This window comes from Podarcis vaucheri, assembly GCF_965113315.1.
Source record: "Podarcis vaucheri genome assembly, chromosome: 17".
NCBI classification, from domain to species: Eukaryota; Metazoa; Chordata; class Lepidosauria; order Squamata; family Lacertidae; genus Podarcis; species Podarcis vaucheri.
Genome location: NC_138755.1, coordinates 36,121,795 through 36,144,257, shown reverse-complemented (window position 1 = coordinate 36,144,257; position 22,463 = coordinate 36,121,795). Strand labels below are relative to the sequence as shown.

General features: G+C 46.5%; 1 protein-coding gene and 1 long non-coding RNA gene across 2 annotated transcripts in view; one reads left to right on the top strand and one right to left on the bottom strand.

Moving 5' to 3' along the window:
- SHB (SH2 domain containing adaptor protein B) overlaps positions 1-22,463 on the top strand; it is a 160,649-nt gene that overhangs the window by 2,293 nt on the left and 135,893 nt on the right. The window lies entirely within an intron of this gene.
- LOC309522198 lies at positions 971-4,538 on the bottom strand. Its single transcript, XR_014214970.1, has 2 exons — positions 4,405-4,538; positions 971-1,930 (listed from the first exon to the last, which is right to left on the bottom strand). It is a non-coding gene; the product is annotated as an uncharacterized lncRNA (long non-coding RNA).

Here is a 22,463-nt window from a genome sequence, read left to right as displayed (position 1 = left end):
GGGTCACCCAGCTAAACTCCTCTATTTGCACGCGTCAGTTCTGTGCATTAGGCAGGCGACTTTTGTTGTCTTTGTGCTGGAATAGAGGCTTCTGTATTTAAGGATCTGTTTTTAAATATATGTACAGTGGTACCTCGGGTTTAGTACTTAATTCATTCCGGAGGTCTGTTCTTAACCTGAAAGTGTTCTTAACCTGAAGCACCACTTTAGCTAATGGGGCCTCCTGCTGCCGCCGTGCCGCCGGAGCACGATTTCTGTTCTCATCCTGAAGCAAAGTTCTTAACCCGAGGTACTATTTCTGGGTTAGCAGAGTCTGCAACCTGAAGCGTATGTAACCTGAAGCGTATGTAACCCGAGGTACCACTGTATATATATTTTCAACAAATACAATTCAAACAGTCATAATTGGTGAGGAACAGCTGCTCAATTTGCACTGGCAATTTCTGAGCATTAGTGACTAGTTCCCTTTATTGTTCTTCGCTTTCTTTCCAAGTGAGAGGAGGTGGAGTATTCAAAGCAGAGATGTCAGTTTTCTCACAAGCGCGCTTTCTTAAAGTAGGTGCCGGTTATTAAGTCTGTTACACCCACCCAGACACTTCCAGCTCCAGCACCTATTACACAGCTGTCAAATCTAGAAACTCTATTGTGTAGTGTGTGCATACATGTGTGGCTTGTTTATTGACCCAGCCCTGCCCTGGCTTAGGCACTGCCTGCATCCGTTCCTTTAGCAAGAGAGAGGACTTCAACTATTTGCCTTTCCCCTCTCTCTTTTCCGGGGGACCCATGTTAACAGCAGAGCTTCTAAGTGGCATTTTTTTTCACGAAGGTGCTGCATCTCAGCTTGGGAACCAGACCTAGACATTTCAGGCTTAGCAAGTCTTTGAGCGACTACTCTAGTTTTGTGATGGGTAAATTTCAGTTGTTGCCAGTTTGGTCTTCCTTCGCACTGTGATTGGATAGGTCTGAATCCGACCACACATAGCGCGAGATGCTAGGGTTACTCTGGTCAGCTCTTAAGGCAGTCTTAGGGGGACAGGAAGGGTGAGGGAGAATGGTATATTCTGTCTAGCAGAACAAATTGCCCTGTGACTCAGCCGCTTTTTATATCTGGCCAACTGAAAGCCAGCATGACTCCCTGCAATTGTGTCAAGGGCATGCAACAGATAGTGGTTGGGCTTTCAGATCTGTAAAAGAGAAAAGACATTTTAATCCCTCAGATAAAGCACTAAGGAAATAGGGCTTGTTTGTACGGCAATAACCTGAGTCATATGCAAAGTATTTCTAACTGCTTGAGTCAGTACTGACGCTCTCTGTTCAGGGATGGTTTTGGTTTTTTTTTAAGGTGTGAGCATCTAGGCATTTTAAGGGTAGGTCTGCTGTCGCATGGTTGTGTATAATTTTTGTGCCAGCAAACGTAAGAGAGAAATGATTTAATTGGTTTGGGTATTATGATAAACTGGCACATGTAATCTCTTGCAGTTCAAGGAAAACCTTAGAATCAGGGGCATATTTGAAGAGGAATCTTCACAGTCCCAGCCCTGCACTTTTGAGGTTCAAATCTGAAGTTTTCAAAACATGCTTATATCCCAGGAGAGGGAGTTTTGTGGCCTGTCGGCCCTGATGATTCAGGTGACTTTGAAAGGTGATAATCATGCAGATAACTCTGAAACCATCTGAAGTTATGGACGGTTTCATCACTGCTTGAGCAGGATCTAAGGAGCAGCTTTAGGCAAGGGTCTCTTAATTCCCTTTTGACATCTATTTCTTTGAGAAACATATGTTGTGCCTTCAGGGAAACCCTTTCCACATTGACTTATCTGCTGAGGAACTGTTGCATGTCTGCTGTGTTGCAAAGGATTCTGGGGAGTCCTGTGACCCACCCCAGTTGATGAATAAGATGACACTCTTACAACCCTTCTTCAAGGACTCTCTAAAAGTAAAATAATATAAAAATTCAGTTAGCATCAATAACACATATCTGAAAAACACAGATACAGTGGTACCTCGGGTTACATACACTTCAGGTTACATACGCTTCAGGTTACAGACTCCACTAAGCCAGAAATAGTGCTTCAGGTTAAGAACTTTGCTTCAGGATGAGAACAGAAATCGTGCTCTGGCGGCGCGGCGGCAGCAGGAGGCCCCATTAGCTAAAGTGGTGTTTCAGGTTAAGAACAGTTTCAGGTTAAGTACGGACCTCCGGAATGAATTAAGTACTTAACCTGAGGTACCACTGTATGTTGCACTTTAGTTTTTGATGTTCATTTCTCATGGTGCATGTGGCTTTTTAAAGTTAGGAGTTTTGGAGTTGTTAAGCGGGTTGCATTTAATTTCCCTTTCAGAGTCTAGAGCACGGGTGTCAAACACAAGGCCCGCGGGCCAAATCCGGCCCGCCAGACCTCGTCATGTGGCCCGTGTAGCTGCCGCCGGCCGCCAGCCTTCACCTTTTATTCTAGGTTTTGGGGGGGGGATTGACACAAGAAAGTTTACATGGTGCGGCTCCCTACTCGCCTCCCCCCATCGCTCTTAAGGACGTGGTTGCTGCTTCAAATGTCCCCGCGTCTCTCAACTTGCGCCTTGGTCGTCGGGGGCTGAAGCGAGGCGGGCAGCTGGCTTCTTTCTCCCGCTCACTGCTCAAAAAGAGCAAGCGGAAGGTCAGGTCTCTCCGTGCCGCGGAGGGAGGGTCTTTCTCCTCGGAGAAACTTTTTTATTCCAGCCTTGGATCTTCTCCGGGGTGCAAACTCGCCCTGCGGGAGGCGTCCGCTTCTCCTCCGCGCTGGATTTCTCCCTCTCCATCTTTGCACAGCCAGCCTTTCCAGGACCGACGATGCCTGTGATCAAGTTGTTCTTTGGGAATATGGGGTGGCTGGTGGGGGGGGGTGTGAGTGGGAGAGAGAGGCGCGCGCACACACTCCAAACACCCTTAAAATAAATGTAAAGTGGGGGCGACGATGATGATGGCTGTGATGGGAGGGGTCTGTGTTCCCTGGCACCCCCTCCACTCCCTGCCCCCCACCGCCGCCTTCCTCCTCCTCCTCCTCCTCCTCCTCCTCCTCCTCTTGCAATTTCGCGGCAAGCCAAGCGAGGAAGGCGATCTGGCGCCCGGCTCTCTATCTCAGCTCCACAAGTTGGACTCCGTGCCCGCGCAGCGGTGCTGGGCGGTTCTCCCAGCCTTCCGGCACATGTCAGTCCCGCTGGCACATTCCTGGGAGGAGATCGGACGCGGCTCCTTGCAGCCCTTCTGTCACTGTCACACAATTGGGCGGCTCGCTCTCTGCCCTGCCAGTAGCTCCACCTTGATCTCTCCCTCCTGCCTCGGGGAAGGAAAGGAAGAAGCCGGAGATCCAGTTGTAGGCAGCGCGCTCGCACTCTTTCGCCTTTTGCGCTATGCAGTGGCACCCCGAGATGGGGGGGGGGCAGGGGAATTAGCCAAGGAAAATGAGAGTGCACAAGGCATGTTGATGCTTTCCTGTCAGAGCGCTCTCTCTCTCTCTCTCTCTCTCTCTCTCTCTCTCTCTCTCTCTCCCTCCCTCTCCCTCTCTCTCTCCCTCCCTCCCTCCCTCACACACACAGACACACACACACATTTTATTTACAGCCCCATGTCGTGTATGTTTACTCAGAAGCCAGCCTCACTTTCTTCAACAGGAGTTTCAAGTAAATGCACATAGGATTGCAGCAATCGTCTCATTAGGGCTCATTCTTTGTAACAACTTTGTTTCCTAGTTCTGCGGGATCTCTCAGCGGCCTTTGATACAATTGACCATAACATCCTTCTGGACTGTCTACATTATTACAAAAAACAGTAATAATTGAATGCAGTGACAATAATTTATGATAATAAAGAGTGGACACATAGTCCTACAGATACAACCGGCCCTTTGAGCGTGACCAAACTGCTGATGCGGCCCCCCGATGAATTTGAGTTTGACACCCCTGGTCTAGAGCCTCAAAATGCATTGGGCTAAACAGAACATTTCCAGTGCACCTCTGAGGTCCTTGGAACATAAGAAGAACATCCTGTTCTCTCAGTGGCCACCCAGAGACTAGTGGGAAAGCAGGACCTAAACAAAAGAGCACTCTGCCCTCCTGCAACTTCCAGCAAGTGTTATTCAGAAGCATTGCTAGGAGCCATTGACAGCCTCCATGAATTTGTTTCATCTTTTCAAAAAGCCATCCAAGTTGTTAGCCACCACTGCCTCCTGTGGCAGTGAGTTCCATAGGTTCACTGTGTGCTGCATGAAGAAGTCCTTCCTTTCATTTGCCCCGAATCTTCCAACGTTCAATTTTATTGTATGTTCACGATCACCAGCATTACGAGAGAAGGACAAGAACCTTTCTCTGCCTGCTTTCTGCAGGCCATACATAGAATTATGAACTTTTATCGTGTTGTTTCTTACTCACCTTTTCCTCTAAAGGAAAACGTCCCAAACACTTCAACCTTTTCTCTTGGGGAGTCGCTCCATCCCCTTTTCTGAACCTTTTTCAACTCTACAATATCCTTTTGAAGGGGAGGTGAACAGAACTGTCGCACCATAAAAAGGTAAAGAGACCCCTGACCATTAGGTCCAGTCGTGACCGACTCTGAGGTTGCGGCGCTCATCTCGCTTTACTGGCCGAGGGAGCCGGCATACAGCTTCCGGGTCATGCGGCCAGCATGACTAAGCCACTTCTGGCAACCAGAGGAGCGCACGGAAACGCCGTTTACCTTCCCGCCGGAGCGGTACCTATTTATCTACTTGCACTTTGAGGTGCTTTCAAACTGCTAGCTTGGCAGGAGCAGAGACCGAGCAACGGGAGCTCACCCCATTGCAGGGATTCGAACTGCCGACCTTCTGATCGGCAAGTCCTAGGATCTGTGGTTTAACCCACAGCGCCACCCACGTCCCTCACACCATAGATTTGTATAATGGTGTTGCAATGTCAACAGTTTTCAGTTCCTTTCTTAAACGCTCTTTGTCCCTTCGTGGGCATCCTCTGTGCTTTCTACCTCTGGGCTTGCTGGACCTTTTACCACCATCCTCTGTGAATGGAGAATGTGCCCTGTATTGCTTGCCCAATAATCCTCCTGTGACTGCACATGGCACCTGATGCTCAGGGCTGCGACTGACAGCATTTCTAGAGTTGCATGCAAGGTTTCCCTTGACATCTTTTCATAGGAGATTGAACCCGGGTCTTTCTGCATACAAAGCAGGCATAGGCAAACTCAGCAACTCCCATCATCCCTGACCACTGGTCCTGTTCGCTAGGGGTGATGGGAGTTGTAGTCCCAAAACATCTGGAGGGCCGAGTTTGCCTATGCCTGATACAAAGCATCTGCTCAAGCACTGAGTTTATGTGGCTCAAACCCTACTGCCTCCCCCCCCCCAATCATTTTACATTGCTCTGTTTTTTGGGATGGGACAAACATGTGCACACATGTTTTCAGAGGGCTCAAGTGGATGTAAATATTTGGACTGTGCGCACACGATCGCTTAATTGTATCCAGCAGTCGTGGAGGTTTGGGAGTCAGAGCAGATAAAAAAAGCAAGGGAGAAGCAGATGGCGATAAGTTTGATAGAAATATGCGTAAATAGAGGGAGAAACTTGGTTGTAGAGGTAAGGCAGAGATCAAAATTGAAAGGACTGTTATCGGTTGCAACATATTTATGTTGCTGAGCTCTTGCAGAGGGAAGGTATCATATCAAAGCAAGCAAACGCTAGAGGCAGAAGCAGAATGCATCTGCTTTGTTCAGAAGTATTTCTACATGTTTACCAAATGTTGCAATCGCCTATAGGTCTAGGACAGCAATGTCCAAAATGGCCTGGAGGCGAAGATGCCGACCCTTTCTGGAGCTGTGAACACTGTACTGCTGATGTGGAAAGAGAGACAAGTAGTTTTATAACTGGTGATTTTTGTCCAGGGCAGGGACAGGGAACCTTCCAGATGTTATTGGATTCCAGCTGCCACCATCCTTGGCCATTGGGCATCTTGGCTGGGACTCCAAAAACATCTGGAGTGCTGGTGGCTCCCCATTTCTGGTCGAGGGAAATAGATCTAATCTATAACACAGTGTTTTGTGCATTCTAGAAGGCATGGTCTACTACAGAAGCCTTTCCAGAGTTCCTTGGTTGAAAATATTAGCATGCATTTTATCTATTAAAGCTTCCCAATTTATATCCTGCTCCAGCAGCTGCAGTGTTTCAGGTGTGCAAAATCTGGCCCTTTATTTTTGGGGAGCTTTCTGCTCTTTTTACCCTCTGATACCAGGTATCTAGGAAACTCCTTAGAGTATCTTGGATACGCTTTATTTTAGAAGTTGCAGCTGGAAAGCCAGTGTCGCCCTGAACATAGAAGCTCCTTCTTTCAGTGGGATCCACATTTGGATGCTAGCTTGCACAAGAGTTACACATCCTGCTGCTAATTATTTGTTTCCCTGCCTGAAATTAATGAAAGGGAATCAGACTGGAATTTGAATATCAGATCACCATCCTGCAATGGTGGAACTCCAACTCCAACACCGGAAATAACCCTTGCTGGGTTGCCACAATATCTTAATTTCAGAGCCCACTACGGAAGAGGTCCTGCTTGAAGTTAATGCCAGTGCTGTTTGAGCTGTTAAAGAATTTCGAAGTCAGTCCTCAGTGGAAGGTTGCAGTCAATGGAGCCTTTGCTGAGAGACACTGAGCCCAGATCATTGGTAGAGAGTTGTACAGTGGTACCTCTAGTTACGAACCAAATTCGTTCCAGAGGTCCATTCTTAACCTGAAACTGTTCTTAACTAGAGGCGAGCTTTCACTAATGGGGCCTCAAGCTGCTGATGCACCGCCAGCACACTATTTCCGTTCTCATGCCGAGGCAAAGTTCTCAACTCAAGGTAACTCTTCCCGGTTAGCGGAGTTTGTAACCTGAATTGTTTGTAACCTGAGGCGTTTGTAACTCAAGGTACTGCTGTACAGAGTTATTACAGTGGTACCTCTGGTTAAGAACTTAATTCGTTCCGGAGGTCCGTTCTTAACCTGAGATACAGCTAATGGGGCCTTCCGCTGCTGCCGCCGCGCAATTTCTGTTCTCATCCTGAAGTAAAGTTCTTAACCTGAGGTACTACTTACGGGTTGGTGGAGTCTGTAACCTGAGGCGTTTGTAACCCGAAGTGTTTGTAACCCCAGATACCACTGTAGTCTGAAACTTCACATTGGGGGAGGCTGATTTGAAAACTGAAAACCAGTATTCTGAAGTGTGTGCCTGAAAGCTAGCTAGCTAGCACTACTGGAGCAAACTGGGGAAACTGCTGGAGCAACAGGCTGGTAGCCATTAACATTCTTCTGACGTGCTGCCATGCGGAAGTGTTGGGTGTGTTCGCGGATGCTCTTTCGGTTTGTATGGGGCAACAGTGGGGTGGCTGCCACCCCACACAAGCCGAGTGTTCATGCTAGAGCTTGCCCCAGGATCCTCTTGCCATACGCAGGGGACTCTGTGGCTTGGCTGATGCCGAGAGGTTTCGCAACAGGCAAAGGTGTGTGGGAAGGTTCCAGTAGTTTAAAACGCTTCCGATCTTCTGTACGTAGTTCTAATCCCTTTTGGGTGGACTCACACTATAGCAGTGACTGTTTATTCACTAACAGTGGTGGGTGGTAAGAAATTTATTATTGCTGCTGTTGCTAGTACCACTACTAGTAAGCCCTTACATCGCACAGGTGGCGCTGTGGTCTAAACCACTGAGGCTCTTAGGCTTGCCAATCAGAAGGTCGGCGGTTCGAATTCCTGCGTGTGAGTTCCCGCCGGAGCGGTACCTATTTATCTACTTGCACTTTGATGTGCTTTCGAACTGCTAGGTTGGCAGGAGCAGGGACTGAGCAACGGGAGCTCGCCCTGTCGCAGGGATTCGAACCGCCGACCTTCTGATTGGCAAGTCCTAGGCTCTGTGGTTTAACCCACAGCGCCACCTGCGTCCCACCCAGAATACCTGGGCTTAAATCCTATGGAACTCAATGGATTGTAGCTGAAGTGTTTTATGCAGTGCTATTTTTTTAGGGACGCGGGTGGCGCTGTGGGTAAAAGCCTCAGCGCCTAGGACTTGCCAATTGAAAGGTCGGCGGTTCGAATCCCCGCGGCGGGGTGCGCTCCCGTTGTTCGGTCCCAGTGCCTGCCAACCTAGCAGTTCGAAAGCACCCCTGGGTGCAAGTAGATAAATAGGTACCGCTTTATAGCGGGAAGGTAAACGGCGTTTCCGTGTGCTGCGCTGGTGCAGGCTCGCCAGAGCAGCGATGTCACGCTGTCCACATGACCCAGAAGTGTCTGCGGACAGCGCTGGCCCCCGGCCTCTTGAGTGAGATGGGCGCACAACCCCAGAGTCTGTCAAGACTGGCCCGTACGGGCAGGGGTACCTTTACCTTTTTATTTTTTTAGGAAAAGAGGTGCCGGAACTCACTATAAACACCTTCCTGGCTCTCTTTGAATGGCAATGGTGTCCACCTGAGAGGTGCCGGAACTGAGTTCCCACAGCTGAAAAAAAGCCCTGGTTTTACAGCAGTTTAAAGAGACACATCCCTGCTTAAAGATTGCTGCTGAACAGCTTAACTATACATTACTTTGAACGTGTATCGGCTGCAGAATTCCATCTCCCTAGGGATGTTCATTTGTCATGTTGATGTCATAGTGCTCAGTATTTCCCTGACCTCCCACCACTAGGTTAGCTGGCCCTTGCAGGATTGGTGGAAATGCTGTGATGTCATGCCTTTTGTTGTCTTTAACGAACTGCTGCCAGGGAGGTGCAGAAGGGAGGCGGAGGCAGCCCAAACGGTGAGAGCCACTTGGGCCACATTCACACCATACATTTAAAGTGCTATGGATCCACTTTAAATATTCAAGGCACTCCCCAAGGAATTCTGGGAGCTGCAGGTTTTTAAGGCTGCAGAGAGCTGTGAGGAAGCCCTTACTCTCCCGCAGAGATAGAATTTACAGTTTCCTAGGAAGAAGGATCGATTGCGAAACCCTTCGGAGAATTGCAGTTCTCAGGATTCTTCTGAGGAAGCCACAAATGTTTAAAGCGGTGGCATCGTGCTTTAAATGCACGGTGTGATTGTAGCCTCAATGGGCCGCCACAGTGCAGAGGGAGGAGGCCTTTTGAAGGTATCTTATACAGTGGTGCCCCGCAAGACGAATGCCTCGCAAGACGGAAAACTCGCTAGACAAAAGAGTTTTCCGTTTTGGAGGTGCTTCGCAAAACAAATCTCCTATGGGCTTGCTTCGCAAGACGACAATGTCTTGCGAGTTCCTGCTGGTTTTTTTCCTCCCCCCCCTTTTTCTAAGCCGCTAAGCCGCTTATCAGCTGATCCGATCAGCAGATAAGCTGCTAAAAGCCGCTAATAGCGCTAATCTGCTAATCCTTCAATGGGCTTGCTTCGCAAGACGAAAAAACCGCTAGACGAAGAGAATCACAGAACGGATTCTTTTCGTCTTGCGAGGCACCCCTGTACTCCCCACTGACTCCCCAAAATCTGGAACTATTACTGGTAGGGAGTGGAGCAGAAAAGGAGACCAGGCTATGTGAGGGGGCGTCAGGAAGGGGTCTTCATAAAAGAATGGGCTTTGGTCGTCTTTTTAAAAAAATGAAAAAAAGAAGAAGAAGATTCCTTTTGAGATTTAAGGCAGAGATGGGGAAACTTGTGTCCCTCTATATATGTTATTGAGCTACCATCCCCATCACCATGCTGCCTGGGGCTCCAACAACATTTAGAACACCATAAGCTCCTCACCCCTGATTTAAGGAACACAATTTTTGAAAAGGTCTCCAGTAGTCTCTTTTTAAAAAGGAGAAAGAAAAGGTCCGTGGCAAGGAAAAAGAAAGAAAAGAATGTTACAGAACTGATAGGAAATACAGTACAATGGTACCTCTGGATACAAACAGGATCCGTTCCGGAGCCCTGTTCGCATCCAGAAGCAAACATAACTAGCGATGGCACACCTGTCGCTTTTCACCGCTTCTGCACATGCGCGCGACGTCATTTTGAGCGTCTGCGCATGCACAAGTGGCAAAACCCAGAAGTAGCACGCTCCGTTACTTCCGGGTTGCCACGGAGCGCAACTCGAACGCGCTCAACCCGAAGCTCATTCAACCCGAGGTATGACTGTACAGTATATATATTCTGCCCCAGTGCGAGCTTGGGGCACCGATTCAGTGGGGAAGACCCTCCTGTGCAAGCCCCATTGAAATGAATGGGGCACACATGACAACTCTCTTGCACTCATCTCTCATACTTTTCAATGGGGCTTGGCGTTAGATGGGGTTCCCTGTGGATATCGCACATGGCTAATGGTGTAAACCCACATGTCTTGGGGAGCAGAACATGAAAGTATTGGGTGGTGGCACATTTTTAAGGCGATAAATTACGTCCTGTCTGCATGTAATTCCAAAATAAATCACCTTGTCAGGGGGAAGGAAGATTAAAGCTCTGATAAAATATTTATTGCCGTGTCAGTCGTCTACCTTTTGAGTCACTGACTGGAAACACTTAATTCTTTCAGGGAAGTGAGTGATTACATTGGAAATATTCATTCATATTGCAGTGTGTGTGTGCTTTTTAAAAAACAGACTTAAATTTTACTTTAAAGTGCAGTGCCATTGGCAGGTTAGTGAAATTCTAGAGCATCTGGATACGTAGCACAGCTTCAGAAAAGAAATGAGTGAATGTCATACAAAGCTGAAGTCCTGTGAGAGGCAGTGTGGTGTAGTGATTAGAGTGTTGGACTGTGCATGAAACGACCCAGGTTAAATCCCCCTCAAGATACACGCTGGCTATTTAGCCGTGATAATAAACATTCACTCAGGACACAAGATGGTACAAAGGCTATAGAGTAACATTTCTTGAAAATAAATCTGCTATTGTGCTATTAAGGTATGAATGAAGCATCTGTTAGCATTTTATTTTTGCCTGAGACCAAGGACATTTTTTTTTAAAAAGAGAAAAGTTGAATTCTTCTTTGAACCATTGAGCAAAGTTTCTCTGAACTCTGAAGACACAGATCCAACAATGGAACTTTCCTTATTTTCCTGTTCGGGGACTTTTGATGATATTTCTGCTAACTTTTGTAGGAGTGGACTTCCTCAGCGTTAGCTATTACAAAGGAGAACTACAAAGCGAAGTTTATCTGCTTCCGCCCCAGTTGTGGCAGTGAGATCTCTCTGGTTTTTCTAGTGCCCAGAAAGTGCCGAGCGGAGGCGGGGGGGGGGAGTGGGGCAGCCTGGCAGGCAATGCCAAAATGCAAGTGGTAATGAAAGTAAAAGGTAAGGTAAGGTAAAGGACCCCTGGACGGTTAAGTCCAGTCAAAGGCGACTATGGGGTTGTGTCGCTCATCTCGCTTTCAGGCCAAGGGAGCCGGCGTTTGTCCACAGACAGCTTTCCAGGTCATGCCGCCATCATGACTAACTGCTTCTGGCGCAACAGAACACCGTGACGAGTGCCAGAGTGCACAGAAACACTGTTTACCTTCCCGCCACAGCTGTACCTATTTATCTACTTGCACTGGTGCTTTTGAACTGCTAAGTTGGCAGGAGCTGGGACAGAGCAATGGAAGCTCATCCCATGGTGAGGATTCGAACTGCCAACCTTTCAATCGGCAAGCCCAAGGGTCTCAGTGGTTTAGACCACAGTGCCACCTGTGTCCCCAGTATTATAGTGGAACCTTGAGTTGCGGACGTAATCCGTACCGGAGGCACAACCGCAACTTGAAGTGTTTGCATCCAGAAGTGCCATGTCTGCACACACGCACTGCACGATTCAGTGCTTCTGCGCATCCGCAAACTGCGATTTAGCACTTCTGCGCATGCACGAGCGGCGAAACCCGGAAGTAACCACTCCAGTTACTTCCGGGTTGCCGCAGGACGCAACTTGAAGAGACCTAACCTGAAGCGGACGCAACATGAGGTATGACTGTAAAAATACGTTCTAAGGAATGAGGTTGGGTTCACAGGTGTAAAAAGAAATGTGGAATTTGGCTTATTTGTTTTATTTCTTTGGGGTTGTTGTTTTTTGTACACCACCTGGGGATGCCATGTGAAAGACAATCTAAAAATATTTAAGTAAATAAATACATTTCCTTTATCAATAATTTCTCTAACAGGTCAGGAGTCCTGCATAAGCCAGAGAGATAGAAGAAGGGATACTGCTGCATCACACACAGTACATGAAGTTTAGAATAAAGGGGTGTTTATTATTTACCAGGACCCAGACCTTTTCCCAGGTCCCCATGTATTTTTTTAATGCTTGATTATATCCCATGAATCTTGTGAGATTTAGAGCGTATTACATTTTTAAGAGAGTCCCATGGACTGCAAGAAGATCAAGCCTATCCATTCTGAAGGAAATCAGCCCTGAGTGCTCACTGGAAGGACAGATCCTGAAGCTGAGGCTCCAATACTTTGGCCACCACATGAGAAGAGAAGACTCCCTGGGAAAGACCCTGATGTTGGGAAAGATGGAGGGCACAAGGAGAAGGGGACGACAGAGGACGAGATGGTTGGACAGTGTTCTCGAAGCTACAAACATGAGTCTGACCAAACCGCGGGAGGCAGTGGAAGACAGGAGTGCCTGGCGTGCTCTGGTCCAGGGGGTCACGAAGAGTCGGACACGACTAAATGACTAAACAACAACAGCAACAACATTTTTAATGTCACCCTTCCTCCAAGGAACTTTAAATGGAGCTCCCTCACCCCAAACACACACATTTTATCTTCACCACAATATTGTGAGGCTGCATCCGCACAATACATTTAAAGCACACACACCCTAGCTAAGAATCCTGTGAACTATGGTTTGCACGGGATAGTGGGAATTGTAGCTGTGGGAGCAGTAAATTGCAGTTTCCGGGATTCTTTTGTGGGAAAGAATGTGCTTTAAATGTACTTTCAATTTATGGTGTGTATGCAGAGTTAATAACTGGCCATGGGCATTCAGTGAGCTGAGATCTGAACACAGGTCTTCCCAGTTCAACACTACCCATTGCTCCATACTGCCCGAATGCTTTTTGCATGATCTGATTAGGGTCTGTCTTCAGGGATTTAGATCACTGTGCCATATATAATATTTGAAAGTTCTTTTATTAGGTACTGATTTATTCCCCATTACTTGAAAGGTAAATCCTTCAATTGCTGAGACAGGCAAAAGACCGTTCCTTTAGGAATATGTGACTTGATTTAACAGTGAAGAAATTCATACTCATCCTTCACTGACAAGGAAACTGTGCTTGTGGCAGGTTTATAAGGTGGCCTTGAATAACCTGTCTCTTTTTAAAAACAGCTAAAGAATCCAAACTTGTTGGGAAATGAAGCTGTACAAGAAAAACAGGTATTGGGTGAATAACCAGGCCCAAACATCTAAGACATCCCAGCGAGGCATTCCAGATGTTCACAATTGCACGATCTCTGCGCAGGTCTCCCAAGTGGAATTTGAGCACAGTTGCAGAACTGTAATCTCTTAGATTATCTTTTTGACCAAAAATGTTAGGAACTCATTGTGGCTGGCTCATTCAACAGTTCCTTGCACTTTGTAGAACTGTGTTGCAATGGAGACCGAGATCTCCTTGATTGTCTGGGGCCTGGTTTCAGAAGCAATGCAAAACCACGATTTCCTCCTGCTAGAACAGGCTGTGGCAAATCCTTTTCTTCATGCGCAAACAGAGGAAGTTCAGAGTTTCCCATTTACTGTTCCCCATCATGTTTGAATGTGGGAAACTCTGGTTTGTTCAAACCAAGACCAAACATGATGTCAGGCCCTTTCCCCCACTTTTACATGAATGAAAAACTGCAGTTTGTTCTAAATTAGAAACAAGAGCTTTCAAGTTCCTTTGCATGTACAGTGGTACCTCGGGTTACATACGCTTCAGGTTACATTCGCTTCAGGTTACAGACTCCACTAACCCAGAAATAGTACCTCGGGTTAAGAACTTTGCTTCAGGATGAGAACAGAAATCGCGCGGCAGCAGTGGGAGGTCCCATTAGCTGAAGTGGTGCTTCAGGTTAAGAACAGTTTCAGGTTAAGAACGGACCTCTGGAACGAATTAAGTTCTTAACCCGAGGTACTACTGCATAGGAGAATGGGGAGACAGTGGAGGAAGCCAATCAAATCTCTTGCTCATTGTTAGCATAACAGGAAGCCTTGGTTCTCAAGGAACACTTTTCATGCACAATCTGGAGGCTTGAACCCGGAACTGCATGGCTTCTGGTGAAGATCTAGCACAAAGAGCTGTCCAGGACTATTTTTGGTTGCATTCAAGGCCTTGTATTTGCCCATGGAAGACCCTGGGTGTGCAACATTGGATTCTAAGTTTTACACAGAGAAGACCCACAGAAATGAATGGGCATGACTTTAAGTTAGTTTCATTAATTTCTGAGAGTCTGCTGTGAATAAAACTTAGTTGAATACCACCCCAAAGAAAAAGGTATTCAGTCCCCCACACTGCCCTGAATTGCATATTGAGATGCATGTCAACAAGGAAATTTCACATCTCCTGGGTTGATTTGACCAACCTGTGTTGACTTGAGCCAAACAGATTTGCATGTAGTTTGGAATCTATCAAGTCGCACATCTTTGATTGCTTTCCGAAACACACTCCTGGTACAGTGGAACCTCGGCTTTCCAGTATAATCCATTCCGGAAGACTGTTCCACTTCCGAAACGTTCAAAAACCGAAGCCTGCATTTCTGGAAGCACTTACGCCTTGAAAACTCAATATGGAAGCCATGTGGCATGTTTGGCTTCCGAAAAGCGTTCGGAAACTGAAGACTTCTGGGTTTTCGGCATTCAAAAGCCGAAATGTTCGACTTCCGAGACGCTTGAAAGCCGAGGTTCCACTGTATTTGGACTGGGGAAAAATAAAGATGAGAAATTACTCTCAATGAACACCATGAGATTTTCAAAAAATTACCCCTCCCCTTTTCCCTAAGAGCACATTTTAATGTGCTCTTTTGAAACCAAAGCTGTGATCTTCTGCTACTTGACTGTGGGAAGTCTGCAACATGTGGATTATACCCGCAATGAAGTCTGGATTCTGTGAAAAAGTGCTCCTGGTCTTTACTGCTATGAAAAAGGCACAATAACCAAAGATCCATACAACTAGCTCAGCGTCACCTGTGGTTTCTCGAACCGATTCCCTTCATGTCGTGCAGCAAATTAAACTGAGAGGGACTTCCAGTGGCAGATTCTGATACTGTGTGCTGTTTTTCAAAGGAGGGGAGGGAAGTCGAGAATCCCATGAGGCCTGCCCCTAGCCCTTGGGCATGTTTAAAGTACCTCTTCAGATCCCAGCTGTGCTAAATTCGGCTTGAAAGCCTTGGCTGTGGATTAAATGTGTCTTTGAGCTTTCAGGCAGGTATGACTGACTTTTGTTTTTGCATCCAAGGAAGTAAGAACCCAAAGCCGGGAGACTGGAAACCAAATACAATTTTATTTAATATCAAAGCCCAAACAACAGATGCTCCCCTTAATTTTAAAAGGCTGTGTTTTTATCACTCACTTTGATAACCTTATGCAATGCCAGCTCTTGGTGTGTGCGTATGTGTTTTTAAAAAACAAAGATTCACTGAATAAGAATAACTTTTAATAATAATTTTATTATTTATACCTCGCCCATCTGGTTGGTTTCCTCAGCCACTCTGGGCGGCTTCCAACACGTATAAAAACACAATAAAACGTCAAACATTAAAAACTTCCTATTACAGGGAAATGAAATGGTGTCCTCCTTTGTTCCTGCAATCTGTGGCTCTGGCTGTATGTACATTGGATAGGCAAGTGAGTCACTCTTGTACTCTGTTAAGTAATTCCACTAATGTGTGAGGGATTGGCAAGTCATGTGGGAGATGCTCTTAAAATGGCGCGCGGCAGCTGTCCTTCGACTGGGTCTTCGCATTTGGCTGCAAGAGCTTGAGTAATGTCGAGGGGTTTCTTTCTCTCCCCCCCCCCGCCTCCCCCACTCCCAACCCCGTCCTTTAAGGTTTGTGGCATGTGCATAGTTCCCTTGATCCATCTCGCGCTTGGGTTCCATATTGTTAGCAGCTGGCCTGATTTAATGCCACAGCCACTGGCCTCATCTCAAAAGGAAGTGGTGATTTGGGATGGATGTCAAAACCTCCCTCAGATGGCATTTGCTTTCTCTCTGATGTCTGCAGTTACTAAGGCATCATCTGTAACTTTAAGTGGTCCTGTATAAATAAATCAGAAAGGGGACCGTCAAGCGAGAGGCCGAGATCTCAACGTTATTTCTGAAAGGCGCAAATGCACAGAACGGCGCAGATGTTGCCCTCCTTATGCTGCTCTTGCCTTGACGGAGGCTCAACTGTTCTTCTCCAGTGTATACATTAGGCATTCCAAACTAAGCTTGGGTTGGAAGAACTCAAACAAATGTTCTCTAGGTAGTTTGTGGCTCAAGCAGGAGGCCTGCACGGTGGCGATAGATGTTATGAGGAAACACAGGGATCCCAATACAACGCTGTTAGGGGGTAAGCTGATGGGGTGGTGGTGCAGTGGTTTTTGCAGATCAAAATTGGTGGTGGGGTGGGATGCTTCAACTTTCTCCCCCACTAATTCCCCAGCCGTCTTTCATTCATGTTTTCTCCTACTGAGGGGGATCAGAAGTATGGCTGGCTGGGGTCCTTGTTAGAGGGACATTTGCAGAAGAGAATTAGCACTGGACGCGGGTGGCACTGTGGGTTAAACCAAATCCGAGACCAGGGAGAAGAGTCGGTGGAAGAAGATTGGAAGAAATTTAAAGACTATTTACAGAAATATTGCAAAATTAATGAATGTTAGAATGATGTTGGAATGAAGCTAGGTGGTTTAAGCAGTAATGCTATAAAGGTGTATAAAGGTGTATGTAAAAAAGGATTGATAAGAGATGAAAATTTAAAGTTACAGTATATTAAGTTAAAGGATCATGAGAAAACAAAGAGGGAAAGAAATTGCTGACTTAAATAATTAAACTGGAATACAAAAAAGGGAGGTATGAGGAGGTCAGGGAAACAAGGATATGAATGTAAGCTTTAGAAAGATTGATCCATTTTCCTTTTCTTCTTTTTAAGTGTTTTTTATTCCTTTGTTGTTGTTGTTGTTGTTGTTGTATTTTCCTTGTATTTTTATTTTTTGTTTTTGTGTAATTCATTTTTTCTCTGAAATTTTAATAAATATCATTTAAAAAAATTAAAAAATAAACCACAGAGCCTAGGACTTGCCGATCAGAAGTGGCAAGTGCAACTTTGGTTTAAGGAGCCATTTGGCACCTAGTTTATATATCTGAGTTTCTGATACTGCCTGGGGAAGCAAATGATAATCAGGTTTTTTGTGGATTGCTGTTTGCTCTGATTCAGCAGTAAAGCATGGGTTTTCCCATGGAAAAAACCCTGCTCAGACACAGACCTGGAAACCCCAGACATGTGCCTCAAAAATGTGGTGCAAAGGTAAATGTGGATGACCCCTTAGAGAGCAAAACACCAGTTTCTTCCACCAGCTCTTTATAATATTGGTTGATAGGACCTTTCTCCAACCTTCCACTGATTTCTAAACAGCCAGAGGACTTAAGTCAACATGATGGAAAGAAAGTATGAATCGGGGCCCTCTCTTATCATATTGAGTCACATGGCAATTGCCCACAGAACTTGGTAACCTGAATGCTGCTATTGTGATAATTATGGTGATGAATCATCTGCTTTCATCTTATCTCGGCTCTAGGTCGTTACCCAACAATAGGACCAAGCTGGGGCTTATCTTCTGCCATGTACTACCTATTGCAAATCATTGAGATGGTTATCTCTTGAGCTGAATGCTAAATTGTGTTGGTGGGGTTCTGCTCATTAGAACAGAGATTAAGCATCTAATAAAATGTCTCTGATTGGTATCACTATCTTTTGTCACATGCACTGGTTAGCTCAGCACTGTCAAGATGCCACAGTCTAACTGAGGATGTACCTTTATGCCACACCTCTGTCAAGTGGTGACAGAGGTCTGACTGATGTCATTGTCCTGCATCCCACAGTCCAACATACCTGGAGTAGAGTGGATAACAAGTAGGCTAGCTGGGGCAGGTAGCCCTAGTGCCTTTTCTCAGGGATGAGTTTCCTGGATGGAGGTAAAAGGTAAAGGGACCCCTGACCGTTAGGTCCAGTCGTGACCGACTCTGGGGTTGTGGCGCTCATCTTGTTTTATTGGCCGAGGGAGCCGGCCTACAGCTTCCGGGTCATGTGGCCAGCATGACTAAGCCGCTTCTGGCGAACCAGAGCAGCACACAGAAACTATTTATCTACTTGCACTTTGACGTGCTTTCGAACTGCTAGGTTGGCAGGAGCAGAGACCGAGCAACGGGAGCTCACCCCATCACGGGGATTCGAACCGCCGACCTTCTGATTGGCAAGTCCTAGGCTCTGTGGTTTAACCCACAGCGCCACCTGGATGGAGAGGATACTGTAAATCAGGGCGATCCAACTTTTCATCCCAAGTGGGCTGCAAGAGTACTTCAATGTGGAACCCGCCGGCCGCACACTGCCTTATCGCATGTGTGGGAGCAAAGCCAAAATTTGACAAACATCCCAGCCCTTCTGCTGCCTTTGCTAAGCTGGCAGACTTTGGGAAGGAGGTGTGAGGCTCTGGCAGGGTCCTAGAGCTCCCCCACCTTCTTCCCAAAGCTGGGAAAGCACTAACCAGTTTTTAGGAAAGAGGTTGAGGGACTCTAGGAGCCTGTCAGAGCTTCATGCCTCCTTCTCAAAACCCAGAACCTCCTTACCCAGCTTTGGAAAGGCAGCACGAGGGGGGCAGGGGCGGTCATGAAATGTTGCTGAGGGTCACCCAAAAAAGTCTTGAGGGTTGCACGCTGGACCGCCCTGCCATGGATATTTGAGGTTTACAGCAAGCAGTGGTGCAGAATTGGCTCTCTTGTGTCGTCCGTTTCCTAGCCTTAGAAGGGCTAAGGCTGTGTACACATTATAACATTAGAGCACATTTGAAAAGCATTCCCCCCCCCCAGAAGAATTCTGGGCACTGTAGTTTGTTTAAGGTTGCTGGTGAGGGGTAAACTACAATGGCCAGAATTCCTCAAGGGAAAGACTGTGGTTTGAATGCGCTAGGTACGCAGCCTAGGTACCCCAGGGAGAATTGCCTGCAGTTTCCTCTTCTGACCATGACCTTCATGTTGCATGCATTAGGGAAATTCCACTTCAACAACAATGCTCCTGGTTTTAGCTGGGCTGCTGCCAAACAGAACAGTTTCCCCCAACCCTTCAGATATTATTGGACTCCCAACCTAGCCAACATGGCCAACAGTCAGGGATGGTACTTATATTCCAAAGCAGCTAGAGGGCATGGGGGACGGGGGGAGCCTGCCGCAGAATGCCATTGGGATGAGTATCAAGAGGAGTGGGAGTGGACGTCACCTATCAAGGGGTACACACACCCTATGTATTGTTCCACAAACACTGTGGGCTGATTCAGCGAAATAGCTGCTTTAGCACAATGTTGAATTCCACCTATCATAGAATCATAGAGTTGGACGAGACCACAAGGGCCATCGAGCCCAACCCCCTGCCAAGCAGGAAACACCATCAGAGCACTCCTGACATATGGTTGTCAAGCCTCTGCTTAAAGACCTCCAAAGAAGGAGACTCCACCACACTCCTTGGCAGCAAATTCCACTGTCAAACAGCTCTTACTGTCAGGAAGTTCTTCCTAATGTTTAGGTGGAATCTTCTTTCTTGTAGTTTGGATCCTTTGCTCCGTGTCCGCTTCTCTGGAGCAGCAGAAAACAACCTTTCTCCCTCCTCTATATCTTCTGTCACTGCACTTATATTGGACAGTTTCTCTAGAGCAGGGCTGCCCAAAGTTTTTTTTCAAAGAGGGCCGGATTTGATGAAGTGAACATGCATGAGGGCCGACGGAAGATATTGAGCTTTTTTTAGGATTGGAGTCGCTGAGCTTTTTAAAAGATTTTACCCAAGGACATATGCTGCCACAGGGGCCAGATTTTTTGCTCTACAAGATGCACCAGACCACAAGACGCACCTAGTTTTTGGAGGAGGAAAACAAGAAAAAAAATATTCTGAATTTCAGAAGCCAGAACAGCAAGAGGGATCGCTACGCAGTGAAAGCAGCAATCTCTCTTGCTGTTCTGGCTTCTGGGATAGCAGCACAGCCTGCATTCGCTCCATAAGATGCACACACATTTCCCCTTACTTTTTAGGAGGGAAAAAGTGAGTCTTATAGAGCAAAAAATACGGCAAATCTCCTTGAGTGTAACCAGAAATAATAAGAAAAATAGGTTGACTTAAATCCAGAATGCAGCAGCTAGACTGGTGACTGGGAGCGGCTGCCAAGACCATATAACACCGGTCCTGAAAGACCTACGTTGACCGGCGGGCCAAATTAGGCCCCCAAAACGGACTGTGGACATGACTGCTCTAGAGTCTGGTCTGACCCCAGTGGCTTGCTTTCGGTGTCCATCTCCAGCCACTGACTGTTTTTAAGTGCTGTCAATCAGCAGCTGGAAAAGGGGAGGCAGGAATTCACCCATCAGCTCCCACCTCTGCCATCCAGCTGTGTCACTGGGCTTGGAGAGTTTATCTGGAGGACACGAGCAGAATTAGAGCGCGTTGCAGACTTTGGCCAGAACACTTAGAATTTGATTTCAAAATATCAAGTAATGCGGGATAGATGCAAGTACTCTGTTAAGAGAAATGTCACATTTCAGAAGTGATGACCATTGAAGTCGATATTCTGTGGCATTCCAGAGTTGAGTTCTAGATCTGGTGAAGTAAGAAGAAAAGAGAGTTCTGACTGGGGGTTCAGTGGCCCTTGAAGAAATGGCGACTGCTCCCTTTCCTATAAGGAGGCAGCTAAACTTAATTGATGCTTTTGAATTCTGGTGCTGCAGGAGACTCTTGAGAGTCCCATGGACTGCAAGAAGATCTAACCTCTCCATTCTTAAGGAAATCAGCCCTGACTGCTCACTGGAAGGAAAGATCCTGAAGCTGAGGCTCCAATACTTTGGCCACCTCATGAGAAGAGAAGACTCCCTGGAAAAGACCCTGATGTTGGGAAAGATGGAGGGCACAAGGAGAAGGGGACGACAGAGGACGAGATGGTTGGACAGTGTTCTCGAAGCTACCAGCATGAGTTTGACCAAACTGCGGGAGGCAGTGGAAGACAGAAGTGCCTGGCGTGCTCTGGTCCATGGGGTCACGAAGAGTCGGACACGACTAAACAACTAAACAACAGCAACAAACTCCTTAATCCGAAACTCAGAGTTTCCTTGAGTCCTTTATTTTCACCATCTCTTACAAATCAGTCTCTTTGGCCTGGAATGTTTTGGGTATGGGGAGGGACACAGCTGCAGATTCTTCAGCCCTGTGGCTGCTCAGACTCTGAGTTAACAAGCAAATTTGCTGCTTGAGGTTTCAGTGAGAAATCTGATACTGTATATTCATCTACTCTTCCCCCCCCCTGCGGTTTCATGGCGGCAAGCTCCCATTCTCTTTACTGTGAAGGAAATCATGCATGTAGTCCTATGCGTTGAGAGACCAGGTGCCAGGGAGGGTAGGTTTTCTGTGCCCTCAAAAGTTGTGGAGAAGAAGAAGAAGTTGTCCATTTCATATTTATCGTCCACCCCGTCTCCAAGGTACTTACTTGGGGCTTATCTTTCCACCACCCTTCAAGGTTCACTGGGGCACTATTCAGTAAAATTGAAGTAGGATTGAACCCAGATTTCCCAAGTCCAAGCTCAGCATTCCAGGCATTGCGACATATAATGGCTCTTAAATGGCTTGATATTCAGTGCCTTCATCCTGAACATACCACTATCACGCAAAAATGGCCCTGTGTTAGGGAGTTTCTATCAGAATTATTAGAATTTCTGTTGGGCGGTTTGATGGTGATGAGAAGCAACAACACAAACCGCTTGGAATGATGAATCTTTGATAAAAAATGCATTGTATTCAAGACTCGAAGGTTTGTGTTATGATGCCGCGTAGTATTAGAATAAGGAAGCTTTGCGTTGTGCTTCTCAAGGCTTAAAGGCTTCTTAATTGCATTGTGATGCTCTTTGCAAATTGAGAAGTGGTTTGTTTTTTTTGCCAGCACCAGGGACCTGATGTAGGACAATTAGAATTTATGAAGTGCCTGGTGAAGGGCTCATCTCATCCAGCGTCTGATTGGCCAGGTGCTTGTGGGGGAATTTGCAAGCAGACAACATCCTTGCTTGTTGTATGGGATTCAGAAGGTGGTGCCTCCGCAAATGGAGGTTCTGTTTAGTCTACGTCACTAATTAACTATTGATAGACATATATCCTCTCTCATTTTGCTAGTGCTTTTTGAAAAAGCTCGGGACTGTCACAGTTAGCCGCTGTACTTCCTTTTGTCAGTCTACTCTCTTTTTTTGATTTTTTTATTTATGATTTTCAGATTTATACATTTCACTGATTTTACAATCATTTTAACATTTCAAAACTTCT